Source organism: Diorhabda carinulata, chromosome 3 (genome assembly GCF_026250575.1).
Source record: "Diorhabda carinulata isolate Delta chromosome 3, icDioCari1.1, whole genome shotgun sequence".
Taxonomy (NCBI): domain Eukaryota; kingdom Metazoa; phylum Arthropoda; class Insecta; order Coleoptera; family Chrysomelidae; genus Diorhabda; species Diorhabda carinulata.
Window position 1 is genome coordinate 9545077 of NC_079462.1, and position 13127 is coordinate 9558203.

The 13127-nt window shown below is 31.8% G+C and overlaps 1 long non-coding RNA gene across 1 annotated transcript in view; it reads left to right on the plus strand.

Annotated features, from left to right (window-relative positions):
• The first annotated feature begins 1687 nt into the window (after positions 1-1687).
• Positions 1688-13127, plus strand: part of LOC130891018 (uncharacterized) — a 252160-nt gene continuing 240720 nt past the window's right edge. Inside the window, exon 1 of the long non-coding RNA XR_009058818.1 lies at positions 1688-1713. This is a non-coding gene — a long non-coding RNA (uncharacterized LOC130891018). The remainder of the gene's footprint in view (positions 1714-13127) is intronic.

The following is a 13127-nucleotide window of genomic DNA, read 5'->3' on the forward strand; positions in this document are numbered from 1 at the left end:
ACGACGTTATGGTGCAAATGAGAAAGGAGAAAGAGATTGTAAGATCTGTTAAGACCAAAAAATTATCTTACTTCGCATATGTAATGCGCAATCCTGACACGTATAGTATATTGCGTCTTATCATTCAGGAAAAAAATAGAAAAAAAACGAAGTCCTGGAAGAAGAAGAGCATTATGGTTGGAAAATTTATGTCAGTGATTCGGAGTTCACTCTTCCGAGCTGCAGTGAACAAAATTATCGTTGTCAACATGATCGGCAACGTCCAATAACGGACTCGGCACTATAGGAAACCTGCTTGACTTTAAAAAAATTAATTGTTATCAAATATTGGCAATGTTTATACATATGCTAGAAATTAATTAGAAGTGTGATACTAAAATACGTTTTAAGCGTATTTCGAAGTTATAAATAAAGATGAACAAAACGGTACGAAAATATTTGTTTAAATTAAGGCGAGTCAATCGCAAAGTGTTCATTATTATTAATAGTATTCAACAATAAGCAGATTGATCTTTCTTTATGATCATTAACATTTGTAGTGACTAAATCAACCTTGTTTCATTTTCAATAATTATATAGCTAGTATAAATATATAGTCACCATTTTTTTTTTCAGAGTAGTAAAGATGCCGCACATGTGAAATGTATTGCAACTCTTTATCGAATCCAAACATTTAAACCACTGTCATATCTATAAGTTCAGTCAATAATGTAAATGTTTGCTATCCATGTGTCATTATTTGTTGTAATGATCGAAATGAGTGCGCAAAACACACAAAAGATCATGAGTGATCTTCGTACAGGGGCACTTTGTTTTCATCAAAAATTTTATACAAAACTGCACTGCTTACTGTGTCAACGTATTGCAAATGTTTATGGATAGTCAACTAAGAGGTTCAGCTTACCATCACTCAACATGTCCCCTATTATCTTAACATAATAATGTCTGATATCATCGGTTTTTCTTATTAGTGCGAGTGAACGAATAGATGCTGCGTTTGAATGAACAATGTGAAACATTTTTGGTTGCAACTGCTGCTTACTTCAAAATAGCTTATAAGGTATAATTAGACTTAAGAAAATTGGGAAACAAAAGTGAAAACCGAAAAAAAAAACAGGAAAAGATGAAAAATATGATAAAACGAAATCAAGTAACCTGCACAACTGAAAGAAATATGATGCTAAAACCTTGTTAGTAGCATATGGTCTGTTTACACCACCACGTAATATTTTCTTATCAATAAATTATTATTAATAATGTGAATTAAACAAGTATTAGAAAACGTTCATATTTTTTCATTTAACTTATCACTCAATTATTATTGTTTAATCGTAACCTTAGAATTATTACTAGGAAAGTATCTTCAAAATCAATTGCGTATTTGGCAACCGCGCGCGATACTTCACATTGCACACATCTGGACCGGGCTCTGCCGCTCTGTGCGATATGAGGGAATCAGGAAGTTTTTTCATTCTACTTTCATCTCTCATTCTTGCGACTCACTTAGCCATGAACGGTTGTTATTCATAACCTAAATATTGTTCCTAAAACTTGTTTGTATATATGGCGTTATCGTGTTTTAATCTATCCATATGTACAGTGCAAATGTTTACACAGTGATTAGAATTTTTGTCGTGTAATTGATATTCGCCTGTTATTGCTCCGTATATTTGTTACAATTATCTTTTTCCGTGGTACTTTGTTATTCCAGTGGTAAGTATAAAGATAATTTATAATTGAAATATACAGATAGAAGAAGTTTATTATAAAAATAGTGGTTAGATAAGTGTATAAACTTTCCATAAAAAGGACATTTTCAATGTGATTCTCACATTTTTTGCGGATTTTCTTGATTTGTTTGCCCATATAGGTTATCCTTGAAACATATTGTCTAATAAATATTACAACTAGTCGCTATATTTAATGTTTTTTTGGAGAGGATTTCATATTTGCTCTTTAAATGAAACTGATAGAAATACACTGGTAACTACATGCTAATTCAACTTTTTTAAGTTGAACCGGAACGATCTGAAGAGGAATAGAGCTTCAAAGGAGGCAACATTGACTGGAGAATTATAATAAGAGCAGATGGATTTCTTGATTTAGTTGTTACATTTATATAGACAAATCGGCCAGCTGTTGTAAGGAAGCCAGAAAAAAGGAATATTCAGCTAAATCAGCATTGCAAAATAAAATATCTTCTAAAGACAAAACATTCTTCGTACGATGAATGCGTTCTTCTGTAAAATTAACCCAATTGCTGCCTGTAAAAACTGAGTGAGTCATCTACTTCTTCTTTGCCATTTATATGATGCTGTGTTACAACTTCCATATGTGTATGAGCAGCTACAAGATATCTCTGATATATTTCTGTGTGGTGGGAACTGTTTTTAGAATACAAGTGTCCATGAACACCATCTTTCATGTTCTGGTTTTGGCCACTACTATTATCTTGCCATACAGTTAGCTTATTGGATTTTCTTTCCATTAACTCATAGTCTGTATATAATTAAAGATGTTATTTCATTCCCTCCTTAACCTACTGTCACTTCGTCACATGAACCAAGTTTGATCGCTGGTGTTGGCATGGATGGTGTTGTTTGATGTCCAACGCTTTCGAATATAGGAACTCAGTGGAGTTAGTTTTTATGTCACTACAAAATAAAAAATTAGTTTTTTGAGGACTCATGTTTTTATGGCTTGATATATTTCGAAAAAGTAAAGAAAAGTCAGCAAAAAGCAAACAATCTGATGAAAATTAGACTTACATTCCTTTATCTCTGATAAAGATAAAAGTACCAAGGAAAAAGCACATCTAAATTGAAAACTTCTATATTTTGAGTCATTAGTTGATTTTATTCAAGATGTAGAAATCTATATCTATGTATATTAATGAAGGTATGTGAGTGTGCGACGCTCTTTAACGTTGTCTTAAGTTCGGGTCTCAAGCCTGAACGTCGAAACTACTCTGTAGTTACAATCTCTTCTCGCAATTGCGAGCCATTGGGGATGTTAATGATGACATTAAGCTCTTCAGAGGAGTTGTAATGTAATAATCGTCGGGTCATTAGTCAGGAAAGTAGCTGTTTTCTCCTTTGGAGAATATATATATATATATATATATATATATATATATATATATATATATATATATTGATTTTAGGTCTCTTCTGTTTTAAAATTTTGACGTTTCGACTTTTCTTTAAGTCTTTATCAAAATTTAGATGCATTAATATATGAAAAGGTCTAAGAACTCGAAGAAATTTGGACAAAATTTTTAGAAATCCCAAAAACTTTCAGTTAATTTTAATGATGCTTATAGTATTTTTTGTTCAATTTCCTTCATTCCATTTTTTCTCATATCTATTATTTCGATAGAAAATATTTCTCTATGTGAAACTTATCGATATCCTCTTTAAAAAATATTGATTTAAAGGAGGGTGTGTTATTCAGATCAACTAAATAAAAAACCTCATGGCGTATCGAAACAATTATTATCAGCTGAATTAATTCTAGGTAAAAATTAATTATAGTGTCAAATTCTTTGAGAGAAAAAGAAACGTAAAGGAATATAATTTCCCATTTTTTATATTATAATATAACAGAAATTTTTATAACACACATCTCTAGTGCATAGTGGAATTGTTAAGTTATCGAACTATGAGAAACTAAAATTGTCAAATCTGTGGAATGAACAATCTGAAGTATTTCTATGAGGTATGCAACTGCAGAATCACTGTAAATTAAACCAAATAAATAATCATTTATAAGAAATAATTCCATTTGAATTAGGATTCAGTTTATATATTATATCCCATTAAATCCATTACCAGAGACAATAATCATTCAAATAAATTTGTTGTGATGTTTTTTACTGGCATGTAATTTTTTTCTATATCTTTACTTATCCATTACACCAGACTTAGGTAAGTTTTGAGTTTCACAAGAACTACAAACTGTACATTAATTAACGGAGCCAGATTCAGAACTTCCAAGTTTAACCAACAGTCAAGTTCAGAGAACGAGAAATGGTTTTGAATATGCCAAATGTCTACCTAAAGTGTCATGGAATAACTTTAATATGTTCTAATACCAGCGAGTATTAATAAATATCAATACAAATTTATTTGAATTATTAAATGATTGTTGGGAGTTGACTTCTTATACATATTGGTAGTGACTATGCAAAAGTGACTCATGTGCACCAACAATTAACGAAACAAAAATAGGATAGGAAATATATGTATTTTAAAAACAAGCACATTTTTGGTAAAATAAGTAATAGATCTCGAATTCTTCAATGTTTGCGCTCATGAAAAAGTAAACATTATTTTATGTGGGGTATTATGAGATTTTAGTCCACTGGATCTTATTACGCCCTCTATTTGGAAATTTGATATATTTGGATTAGTGTTGAGAGTTATTCTTGTACAGGGTGTGAGCAAAGAATACGGAGTATGAATTTTCGTAACATGCGGTGACAAATTTGAACTCGTTCCAACTTGTCAGTCTGCTACTATAGTCACTTTACTCAGCGTTTGAATTGTATAAAACATGGATTTTCAACAACGCATCAACATTAAATTTTGTTTCAATTTGGAAAAAGCTCACATGTTTAAAGTGACGGTGTAGTAAGTCTGAAGAATGTTTATGATTCAAACGTGACAATGAGTCAGTGAAGGACGTGGAATGGTCACTACATCTGTAGACTTCTAGAACAGATCGAAGGATGCAAAAAGCAATTCAAAAATGTGCCAATGTCTTTTTGTAAATGTATGTAAATACATCCCCTTTACTTACTACTAGATTTAGCTTCTGCTTTTACCCGAAAATAAAAAAAAGTGTTAGACGGGAATCATTTTGACATTCATGACCTTTAAGAGTATTAATTGTTCATTTCATAGAAGTTACACGTTTCTTAGATATTTTCAATTTGATTGTTGTGTGTAAAGTTGCATATTACGAAAATTTTCATATAGATTAGATTTAGAATATTTAAGAAGGTCTTAAAAGATTTATTGGTGTTCTTGAAAGAAACTATAAGATGACTATCCACCACAAACCATTTAATGTTGTAGCACAAAAATTTTCATTCCAATTTTTTGGAACAAATTGGATCTTGTTGTATTTACACAAAAACCAAAATATAGAGTGCAATCTAGAATGATAACGATTTGAGGTGTTTTGAGATAACTTTTTTCAGATGAATCACTCGTTATCTTCTGTTTCACCTTATTCTTTGCTATAGTGTTTTGTTGGTTCCAGAAGGTTATCATTTTTCCAGGTCTATACCTTCTTAGATATTACAGAATAGATGGTATTCCTCTAATTATATTTGTTTATCTTACGACAGTTACTATTCAAATTTTAATATATGGAAACACTGACGTGAAGATGTCAAATCTGACATTGCCATCACAAAGTTTGACATTTTTAATGGTGTTATACAAGTCATACGAGTGCTATCTGAGTTGTTTGCGAAACTTTTTAAGTGATCATTTTCTATGGCTTTCCACGTGGATGAATCCAACAGCAGAGTGCCAATCAACTTGGTAATGAAGCGTGCTTCGCTAGTTTTCCGAATTCAATTGTGGTCGCTAGCTCAAAATCAGCTGTTGTGCCAAAAAACATCGATCGTCATAAGACATTGAGGCATACTTTGGCATTAGCTCCACTCGCATATATTCAATATTGCATGAACATTTGGTTGTCAAAAAATTTGTTCGCGTTGGATACCGCATAATTTGACAATAGGTCAAAAACATTATTTGTCGATTGGTACAAGAAAATGCTGAAAAAATTCAATCGCAGTGCTTTATAAGACGTCTATAAATCATGAAAGTCGAGGAATCATGGATATATGCATATGAGCCTGATACTAAACAACAATCGACTGTATGGGTCTTTCAAAACGAGCCAAATCCAACGAAAGTTGTTTGCGGACGAATCACTTCAAAGCAAATGGTCGGTTTTTTTGAAATAACTGGACATGTCGCTACCGTTCCATTAGAGCAACGTAGAGCGGTCAAAACATCGAATTGATGGGTCATTCGCCGTACAGTCCTTGTTTGACACCCAATATTTATTTGTGTATATGTAGCAACTCTCGTATTATATGTTATTATATGTTTTAACATTCACAAATCTTTGTTTCTTGGTCTTTTCCAGTTTTTTTTTCATTTTCTGGTGTCTTGCTCAGTCCTATTCTTATTTTTAATCTTTCTTTCCAGTCTTTTTCCTTATTGTTTCTGCTTGTTTTACTTTATGAATAATAGTATAAGGAATGAATTTATTCATTGTAGTTAATATTAATCTGTAATTCTATAAGTAACTACTTCCATCACGTATGTTATTCTGTTTCAAAGTTAAAGGCACACGAATGCTATACATATAGCTCCATTTCATATTTTGTTTGTTGTCCTTAGCTCCAAATTAGCTTATAAAGATGAAGTTAACCAAAAAGCCATCGGCTATTAGACACAAAGTGCTTTTGATGTAGAAGAGAATGAGGCATAAGAGAAACAAGTTTATACAATTATTTGAAAGCTTCAAAATAAAACTTGCGATGAATAGTATCATTTGTGGAAAATACTAGTTCCTTCATAGGATTCTTAAAAATAAGTACAAATGGTTAAAATTACTGTTCAATCCTAGTTGGTTCGTTAAAATGTTATGCTATACATGAGATTTTATTTAAATCATGAGACGATACTAATTAAAATGTTGGTTTGTCGAGTGAACAGCTTCAGTTCCTAGTTTTACCGTCAATCCTTGGCTCACTTACATTGGACTAGAATTAATGTGCTATGTGCGGCATCATTAGCAATTGCCAAAAATGAAAAAAACTATAGAGAGAGAAAAACGTAGTTAATGACAAGATCGCAGTATAGACACATTAATTTGTTGAAATAACTAAAGTTTTATCCCAACTATTTAGTAGGATACTTACTATAATTTGCTACTTCATTAATGTTATTTTCGATCCGTTGGTTAGAAAAGTAGTTCGACAGAATTTCGTTCAGTCTGCGTGAAAATAATCATCAGTTTTGGATGTTCTCGAATTGAAAACATTACGACAAACTTATAGTGTATGGTATATTTAGCCTTCCGCTTTGAACTGACCTGTTTAATTTAAGGATTTAAAGAAATGATGTCGATTTACCTTTCCTATTAAACGAATGGAGCTACAAATGATAGCAATGTGTACTCATCAAGTTGAGTTAGTCCTTAGAATCAGACTGCCAGTCCTGATTTCAATCTTGGACCACCTGCACATAACAAACTGATAGTCGGATTGAAATAATTTTAATTCAGTTTATAGTGAAATATTGAACAGGATTGAGGATTTAAATATCTACGAGTGAAGATAAAGCTTGTTTAGCCAATATCTTTGTAATTGGCATTAGAAAAACAGTGAAACAGGATTTAGTTAAAAATCTGACCATTTTACAGTCGTTTAACATTTCTATGAGTAATATCAGCTGGAAACGCTCATGATATGTGATTTAAAACCATTTTAACATGTTGACTTTATGTTGAAACCGCATTTATCGCATCAAACGGATCGTGATTTTCTTTGTATATTAGAAAGTATATTCAGCCACACCGATGGGATAGCTGCTTATCGGCAATGTTCGATGCTCTTAAAGGAAATTTTGCGATGCATGTCCATGACGTTATACGGAACACCGAGCAGGTGGACGCGCCCCGTGTGTAAAAAGTGTGGGAAATTCTTCCGTATTGCGATATTTTTTTTGAATATATCACGTGTTTGGATACTATGTTCCTTTTTTTTTAGATGTTTTTACATTTTCCCTTTCCTTTGTTTTTGCTATTATGTCATGAACATATTTCCGAATGAAGTGGAGTCGGCAATCAATTAGTCTGATGCGGAAATGTGGGCGCTTCATTTTAAAATTGGATACTCAATATTTGTAAATCCGACGGTCTATTTCTCATTCTATCAGTCTTTAATATAAATGTCAATCATCTCAATGATTGTCATTCCAAATGATCGTATAAGGCCCGCTATACTGAAAGGGGTTCTTAAGAGAAAGACATTTCCCTTTTATATAATGAAACTATCAATTTACAATTTTCATAGTTATGTATTAAAAATATAATCAAATATGTAATTTTTTTGTAATTTGCAAAAAATTTCTGGAAACTCAATGATTGTTGGAAAAAACTAGGTTACTACGTTTTCTCAAAGTTTCATCTGTTGTACTTGAAAGTAACTCAAAAAATAAATCGAGATAGGATCCACAAGAAGCAGCAACTCATAGTAAGTTGCAATAATAATAGCTTAAGAATTGCATATATCTTGATATAGAATCTACACATTGATACCCGAATTTCATGAAACAAAGTAGGTGTTTCCATTGCCTAGTAAGAGGATTGTCCGAATACTCACAAACTAGCACGAAATGAACACACCGTTTACACTACCACTACACTAACCCTCACAATTATAATGTCTGACGCGTGTTATCATCTTCAGAGACTGAAGGGAAATGTGATCATTGTTGATATAGTGTTAAACAATGTTCAATATTAATATCACAACTTAGACCTAACACAGAAACAAGACCTTTATCCCATAATCATTTTTATGTTTCAACATATTTCCTTTCAATCTTACACTTAGTTCAAGTGCTGCTCTAACTTCTTAGTTGCCATCTTTCTCCTTAAAATGGGCGATTACGCAATAATTCCAAGAGGAAAAATTCGCTGGGAATTAATTCTGATGAATATGGTTGGTGGTCAACCAATTCGAAGTGCAGTTCGTGTATTTTAGCCGTGGTGATCATCGAAGTGTGCGTTGTCTTAATGGAAAATCAATTTATTTTACTTCAAATGCGGTCACTCTGCGATTTCTGCTTTTACTTTGTCAAGTAATGAAGCGTAATACTATCCTATCATCATTCTATTTTTTTGAAGGTAGTCGCTAAAGAGAATGTTATGACTACCCCAAAAAACGTCTGCCATCACTTTTCCTGTCTATTTAATTATTTTGATCTTGATTTTGAATATGTTAATTTGAATGCGCTTTTGGTCCAAAGTGAATAAACGGACACCCAAAGCAGATTTTGGCCGTCCGAATGTTTGACGTCAGTTATCTGATATTGTCACACTTTAATTCAGCTACCCAAAATTTTACAGTCGTAAATGAGGGGGGAGTCTATGTACACATTGTCCATCTTCATTTGCGTATTATCTTTCAAAAACAACTTCTTAATTCGGGCTCGAAACTCAATTTTTCCGTTTTCAGAAAAATTTTAGCAAGGGTTCACATAAACTATTGTTAAATAGAAACTAAGTGTCTAAATTGGTTGAAATTTTAGTGAACATGTCTCAACGTATGTGCAAATCTATTTTTAAACTTGTATTGATAAAATTGAGATCGGGACAATATTCAGACAATTCTCATTATTCAAATGCCAGCAATACCATTTAAGCAAACAAATTTCAAAGAAATAATTAGATATCTGTCCTCGACTTCCATCCGCATATTCTTGATATATTACAGTGCCACTATTTTCTCGTTATAATACTAAAAATTGCATTGGAAATTATCTTTCACGATAATATTCTAGGCATATAAATATAAAGGAAGAGGTATAATTATTTTATCCTATTTATGTTTTATAACTAAAAAGTTCGTTTATTTTTAGATCACATCGTTATCTCAATTTTATATCTCAGAAGTTAATGTAAATTCGTAAAATATTTATTCATGTTGATATAATAGAAAGGATTATATTCAAGGTAAATTGGGCTACTAATGTTTGCTTAAATATTTTCGTAAATATTTGTAACAATTTTTCACCCATTAAATATTTTTGTATAATGGGAAATATATTGAACAAATTATTTATCAATAGCATTTGAACTACTTAGTATACAGAATATATATCGTTGAAATCTCAAACACATGAAGTAATTTCTTACCTGTTTAGGTAATTGAAAAATCCTGGCTTAATGTTTATATAAAATTTCTCTCCTTTCCACATATCTTTTTCATACATACGTAGAATTTTTTCGGAATGGTCCAATAACGTCAAAAACCTCCAGAAACAGATATCGGAAGAAATGACAAATCGTTAGAAAATCTTCAGTCAAGTCTCCGATAACCCTAATTTTCCTAATGTAACGCAAATTTTTGTTAAACAACAATAACAATTTTTTACTTATCATTCCCCAAGATTCTACTGAAAAATTTGACCCTGGCTACAAAATAGAAAAAGATATAGAGAATTGAAAATGGCAAAATTAAAAACATTAAAACATTTACTGCCTGATTAATTAAGAAATTACTTCATACACCCTCAAATCCTACCTGCAGAACAGACACTTTCTAGTGAAAATCCAAGATTACATCACCACCATACATCTAATTATGTCAGGAGCTCCACAGAGAAGTGCACTTGGCCCAATCCTCTATCTTATGTGCACAGCTGATATTCCTACACACAACAATGTAACTACATATGAACATATGAAGATGACACTGCTGCGCTAGCATCTCACCAGGACCCAGCTATGGCCTCTCATATATTGCAGAAAAACTTGAACGCCATTTTATTGTGGCTAAAAACTTGGAGAATAAAAGTAAATGAAAATAAATCTAAGCATGTTATATACACCCAACCTTGGAATTCAACTGAACCAACGATTAACCTGGGGCACACACATACTAACCAATAAAAAACAATTGGGTCTAAAACTCAGCAAACTGTACTGGTTAATAGGTCGAAAATCTCAACTAACAATCGACAACAAGCTGATAATACATCTGGAGTTATGGTATTCAGCTATGTGGCACTGCATCCAACTTAAGTTTAGCAATTCTAGAAAGTTTCAATCAAAAGGACTCAGTACACAACAGCGTTATCGCTTATGACCTCTAAATTAAGGCAGTTAAAGAAGAAATATTACACTTCTCCCGAAAATATTTTTACCGCATGGAAACCCATCCCAACATATTGGCTCAACCTCTAATGAGACTTCCCACCCAGCGAAGGCTTAGAAGACATCTTTTGTGTGACCTGCCTGACAGATAAGGGAAGGGAAATTGCCATTGGATGATTTGTACTAATAGATTCGAAGTATACATTTTGAATAGTGCCATTATTTTTATCTACGACCACCATTAAAATTAGGCATTCTAAAACAAATACGTGAAATTATATATTATACATAAGTCTGAAAGCATGCGAGTTACCTTAGATAAGTATGTGTTGTTTGTTCTATCAAAGGTTCTGTTATTCTAATCATTTTGTATTGTCACTAAGAAATCTGAAACGTTATCGTCATTTTGCAAAATGTTTTTCAAATTTTGATTGATAAAACACTGATGTTGAGCTAAATAAACATGGAAGAAGAATCTGATTACATCCCTCCTGAAACAGAGTGCAATCTAATTGAAAACCTGCTTCTGGAAAAATCTACATGAAGTCAATATGGCGAAAGGTTTAACACTAAAAAAATTACATGGAAAAATTACACGGAAAAGTCAAGATAATGTCAATGGCAATCATCAATGTTATGGTTCCATTATTCATTGTTGAAAATTACCATGAATTTCAATTATAATTCGGTTTTCAACTAAAATATTTTTTAATGTGGTCGTAGATAAAATATTGCATGAGTCCAAAAGGCACTTGTATCATAAATAACTATGAAGTAATCTCCATGTTCATCCTTGACGTATAGTGTATTACGAATTACATTATCCTATGTTTATCACAGTATTCCCTTTTTCTTATTTACTGCTAGAACCCATAAACTACGTCCTAAAAGTCCTAGAGCTGCAAAACCTATCAGTCTCGAATAATAAGATTGAATTTCAATTCGTGTTGTGGAAAATTCACATATCAGTACTCGCCGATAGTCTGGCAAGTTGTATATTTTCCTATACAAGTCCTCTGATCCTACGTGAAATCTCGATGAAAGTATTTTACTCTCACAAAATAACTCCTTAGAACTATAATTATAAAAAAAATGAATTTGAATATAAAAATGTCATGTGAGAAAGATAGCAGGCATGTAGCCACCGCCGGCTGATGAGACGCATGCTTAACATCCAAATTTTGACTATTTCTGCTGGTTGTTTCGGATGACACAAAGCTAGCCTATAAGGCGTCAATTGAATTACTGATTTATCAGTATAAATTAAAAGGTGGAATTGATGACTGATTTAAGTATAAATGGATAGTTTTGGTAGCTTTGTTCGACTTATAAATGATGATTTTTCATTATCATTAACATCAAAGTTAGGGCTTTCTTAAGTTGTGTTGGGCTAAAAAAATCCACTAGAATATTAATGAATTTAGTTTTGATTTTGATGACCTCTACATTATCCTCAATGTTTCCTCTGATACCTTCAAAGACTTCGAAGATTGTGAGGCTACCAAACATCTATTAGATTAATATTGGAAACTGTACGTATTTCTAAGAAGTGTTTCTAGTTTTGATATATTAAGTTTTGGCACTTACATTGTCCTCAATTATCTCTCTAATACTTTGAAAGGTTTCGAAGATTTTGATTGTATGATAACAAATTGATCATTGCATAATAATAATGAAAGTGTCACGTTTTCGCCATATTTATTTTTGATGTAGATCCTTATATCATTATACCATTACTCAGCCGATTTTTATGGTGTCATTTTATTCATCCTCGTGTTTTAAATGTCACTTATTCTTTATTTCTTCCAAGCTTTTATTGAGAATTTTATTAGACTATCGAATTGGATTACAAAATAACCCCCGATGCTTTATTACTCTTTATATGTAGCGCCATTACTAGATTTTGTACGTAATATACAGTGGCAAAATGGACTGGAATATAGGGAACTAAAATCCATATTGAACAAAAATTTTCATTCGTATTCATGTTCTAAAAATGTTAACATCAATGACTGCTCAAATTATGAAAAAGTTCAAAGAAAAAATTTATATTTTAATAATTTTTGAAGAAAGTTACAAATAAAGATTAAACTAGCAAAATCAATTGATTTTATTGATGATATATTTTACTTATCACCATCATAATGTTATGCCACCATCTTAAATTAAATTCAAATGAATAAATTTTTAATATATTCTTGTATTTAACCAATAAT